This window comes from Oryctolagus cuniculus, unplaced genomic scaffold (assembly GCF_964237555.1).
Source record: "Oryctolagus cuniculus unplaced genomic scaffold, mOryCun1.1 SCAFFOLD_35, whole genome shotgun sequence".
NCBI classification, from domain to species: domain Eukaryota; kingdom Metazoa; phylum Chordata; class Mammalia; order Lagomorpha; family Leporidae; genus Oryctolagus; species Oryctolagus cuniculus.
Genome location: NW_027208301.1, coordinates 1,887,494 through 1,892,389, shown reverse-complemented (window position 1 = coordinate 1,892,389; position 4,896 = coordinate 1,887,494). Strand labels below are relative to the sequence as shown.

Below are 4,896 nucleotides of genomic sequence, written 5' to 3'. Positions count from 1 at the left end.
TTCTGACATTGGCATCTCATACTGGAGTGCAGCTTTGAGTCCTGGCAACTCCTCTTCCAATCTAGATTCTTGCTAGTTGGTCTGAGATAGCAGTGGATAATGGCCCAAGCATTTCTGTCAACCATATGGAAGACCTGGATGAAGCTCCTGGCTCCTGTCTTTCATCTAATTCAGTCCTGATTGTGGTGGGCATTGTGTAGTAAGCCAACAGATGAGTGATTTCTGCTGCTTGTCTTTCTCAGTCTCTCTGATTCCCAAATAAAAACTAAATTAAAAATGAAGAAGTGGCCATTTGACATAGTGGTGTGACCACTGCTTGGGATGCCTGCATCCCATGTCAGAGAGCCTGGGCAAAGTCCCAGCTCTGCTTCTGACTCCAGCTTCATGTTGGTGTGCATTCTGAGAGACAGTGATGAGGGTTAAAGGAGTTGAGTCCATGCCACCCTTGTAGAGACCCAGATTGTGTTTCAGGTTGCTGGTTTGGGCTTGGTCCTGCCCCAGTTGTGGCATAAAGTTGGGGAGTGAACCAACAGATTTGAGATACACCCCATCTCTACTTTTCAAGTACAAAAATAAAATAATTATTTTAAAAGAGCAACAGGGTTTTCAAAACCTTTAAAATAGAAAGATCAAGCTGTTTACAAATTATCACAAATATATTCACAAAAAATGTATTGTGAATAGTATTCTATTTTTTGTGCAGTCTCCACACATGTAGATGCTTAGCAGGGGACAAGTTTTACAACTTCGGCCTAATAGGAATTGGGTAAGGTTTAGCCTTTATAGTATTTGATGCTGTCCCTGTTTTACTAACATGATGTGGATATTGTCATCTTACAATCTGGTCATTTTAAGAGTAGTTAATTTTGAAATTATTTCAAACTTACAGAAATACCATGAGTGAGTCCCATTCATTGAGAATGCCCAGTTATTATACTTTTAGCACTTTTGCCTCTGACCCACCTCAAGCTGGGCCCCTCCAGTGTTCCTTTCTGAGAAAATGTGGGCCCTGTATTCTCATCAGAAGCACTATGGTTCGATGCTGGGCTCTGCTCAGTCTCCCATCTGCTCTATGATGGATGCGATCAACTTGGTACTTAGTGAATTTCTGCCAGATTGATTCACACTCAACCTTTTAAGGATTTATTTAGGTGTGTTCTCATGTGAAGGGAAGGAATGTTGGGGATCCAGAGTCTCGAGGTTGAGACATTTTCGGTCCCAAAGAGGAAGAAGCTACTTTTGCCGCTGCACCGGCCCATGCCGGCCCTTCCTCCCTACATCCAGCCTGGCCCCGCAGCGCTGCCTCTTCCTAGTCTCCCTCCTCGGCTCTCCCTGCATGTTGCGGGGTCACCAGGCACCTGGGCTGTTGCAAGGAGCCCGCCGGAGGCCAGTCGGGCGGGGCAGGTGGCGCGGGCAACATCCTGAAGTTTACATTAAACTTCTCCGAGTGGAACCCATGACTTCTGATGAGGACGCTAAAGTTGTGGCTGAACTGCAGGCACAGCGAGGCCAAGAGGGCAAGGACAGCTCTCATCTGATGAATGGTCCTGTATCTCAAACCACTTCTCAAATTCCATCCCAGCTTTGAGTCAGGTACCAACAACTAAGGTTTCAGAGCTAAACCCTAATGCGAAAGTGTGGGGGACTCATGTTACACTTGGAAGCAAGTAGTGCAGCTGTCGGTTTGAGTGCTACATGGGAGGAGACAGCTGGCCATGGTGCAGACTGCAGCCCGCAGGGATTGGATGTCAATGGTGATGGTGACAAAAGTCATGAGAATGCAGCATTACCAGATTTACCTGAGTCAAATCAGACACGAACGCTTTGGCTCTGGATCATGCAGAATACGAATCTCTACCTGAAAATAGTGAAACAGGAGGAAATGAATCTCAACCAGAAAGCCAGGAAGACTCTCAAGAAGTACTTAAAAAAATTGGAATTCTGTTTATCTAGGGAGACTCTTGCTAGTGCCGTGTATCTTACCTCACAGATGGACAGTGAGCAGTATGCTCTAATTACAATGGTAGCTACCCTTGACTATATCAAGAAACTCAGTACTAGTGTAGATTCGATTGTTGAAGTGCTAAGATCTTTACCTTTAGTCCCGGTGGGTGAGAAGGGAGAAAAAGTAAGGCCAAATCAAAATGGTTGCATAGTAATATTGTGAGAAATATCTGAATCTACCCCTGGGAAAGAAGTAGAAGCACTATTCAAAGGAAATAATTTACTGAAATTTATTAACTGTGAATTTGCCCATAATGATAATTGATTTATTACATTTGAAGCAGAAGCTGATGCACAACAGGCTTACAAATACCTGTGAAAAGTCAAAACTTTTCAAGGAAAACCAATTAAGGTGCAGCTAAAAGAAAGGCAATAGCTATAAACCCATTTTTGCCAAAGAATGGATTTAGGTCTCGACGAACCTTTATACACAGCAGTGTTACACATCATTTATTTACCTCCAGTATACAGTCCCCAACAACAGTTTCCTCTGCACAGCCTGACTGCCCCCAGACATTGTCAACAATGCGTAGCTATTTCGATCCACCCTTGGTAACTCTATTTCCAAATACTAGATTTATACATGGGTTCACGTCTCCAACCTTCAAGCCTGCAGCCTCTCCTCTGACTTCACTCAGACAGTATCCTCCCAGAAGCAGGAAAAATTCCTTTGGCTATAGGAAGAAAAGGGAGGAGAAGTTTACAAGCAGCCAAACTCAGTCTCCAACATGACCAAAGCCTCCATCACAAACTTTGAACTGGGGCTGTCCAACTTCCCCCCATTACCTGGAGCTGCAGGCAATTTGATGACAGGACTTGTCTGAAAACAGGCCATCTAGCTCGGTAATAGGATTAGCAAAGGAAAGGAGCCTCCATGCAGATGCAAGTAGGAACACTATTCCTGTAGTGGTCCCCAGAGAGCCCTCACTGCTGGCTTCTTGTGCTGTATCAGCAACATATGAATGATCCCCCCCACCAGCCCATTTACCTGAGGATCCCAAGGTGGTAGAAAAGCAGAAGGAAACCCACAGTGTGGACAGACTCCCCCTGTCCTTACTACAACTGCGTGTAAATCGGTGCAGGTGCATGGAGCTGCCACAGAATTGCGAAAGCCCAGTTACGTGGAGATTTGTCAGAGAACGTGTAAAGAGCCACCTTCTTCCCCACTGCAACCCCCAAAAGAGCAAAAGTCAAACCCCCGCAGTTGTAGGAAGGAAGAAGAGAAGCTCACTGCACCTGTGGAGAAACAGAGGGAGCCCCTGCCCTCAAGTCCACTCCCAGAGTCTCCAAAGACAAGGGAAGGCAGCCTGGGCACTGGCTCTCACCCCCAGCTGTTGGAAAGTGTCTTCACAGAGGACAGGACACTCCCCCCAAGTCTCCTCAGTGAAAATCCTATGTCTGGGAGTGGTTGCATAGAGCTGTATTAGCCACAAGTGAAACACTTCCCACTCAGTATGAGAATGAGCCGCTGGTTAAGCACTTGCAGTGTCTGTGAGCCCCATGGAATGTCTGCAAGTTATTTTTTCTTCTGTGAGTCAGATTCTCCCCTTCTAAAAAAAAAACTTTTTCAGGATTTAATTAATATAAACCTTATTTTTGGTTGGTGCTTAACTGCAGGTGATGTGTAAGTCTGATTTTTTTCAGGATAGAAAATGCATTTATCTCAACAGATTCATGTTTTTATTAAGCCTCTGTGTGGTTCTGAATGCAAGCTATATATAGTAAATTTTTCTAAATTAAGGGAACTATGCTGCTTTATTTTTCAAAATAATATTGATCTACAAGTGCATATCTCAGATGCTCCAGCAGATGGTGACCTCGGCCTCAAGCTGGAAGGGGGTTGGCAGTGTCAGGTCGCTGACACACTGGCATGGGAGCTGTGCTTTCATCTAAACTGTTAACAAGTGAGTCCAGCATTTAAAAATACATATAAATGTACATATAGGCCTTTTTGGATCCAGTGGGCAGAAAGAACCTGCAGAGAGCACCCTAGAGAAACCTGAAAGCTTAGAGCTTTGACATCCAGCCAGCAAGTACCCAGCTTCTCCCCTCAATTGCAAGTGGCTATTAACTAAAATCAATTCAAAACATGTGAATAGAACCTAAATGAAAATATACTTTTTTGGCCACTGACATGTTGCCAGTATGTTGTATCATGAAATGGTTTTGATCCCTGTGAGCTGGCTGCTTTGGCTCTTGGCCTAGTGCACCTGTTCCATGCACATTTCTGTCCATGTTCCCCTGCCCCCAGGCACTCTCTGGGAAGGGTCCTCATCTTAACTCCATGGGGATGTCTTCCTGAACCTCTGCATCAGCACATGGATTTAAAAGTTATGTAATGGTGAGAGAATGGTGTTTGTGGTTTTCCCCACTTTGGCTGGTGGAGGACAAAAATTGTTGCTCTTTTTACCTCCAAGATGAGGGTCTCATTGATTCACTTCTAGAAGTGTTGCACTTCTGAAGAACAATATAAATTATCTTGTTTTAAAATGCCTAAAAGTATTCTCTTTTATTTATTTGACAGATAGAGGTATACAGTGAGAGAGAGACAGAGAGAAATATCTTCCTCCCATTGGTTCACCCACCAAATGGCCACCATGACCAGAGCTATGCTGATCTGAAGCCAGGAGCCAGGTGCTTCCTCCTGGTCTCCCATGCAGGTGCAGGCGCCCAAGCACCTGGGTCATCCTCCACTGCCTTCCTGGGCCACAGCAGAGAGCAGGACTGGAAGAGGAGCAACCGGGACTAGAACCCGGTACCCATATGGGGTGCCATTGCTGCAGGTGGAGGATTAACCAAGTGAGCCACGGTGCTGGCCCCCATCATTTTTCTTTAATTATTCTAAGCAACAGACATTAAAATATTTCCTGCTACATGTAACCATACAGTTTA

General features: G+C 44.9%; 1 pseudogene; it reads left to right on the top strand.

The window, feature by feature from the left end:
- Positions 1-1,444: 1,444 nt before the first annotated feature.
- LOC103346720 (la-related protein 4B pseudogene) lies at positions 1,445-3,391 on the top strand (annotated as a pseudogene).
- Positions 3,392-4,896: the final 1,505 nt, after the last annotated feature.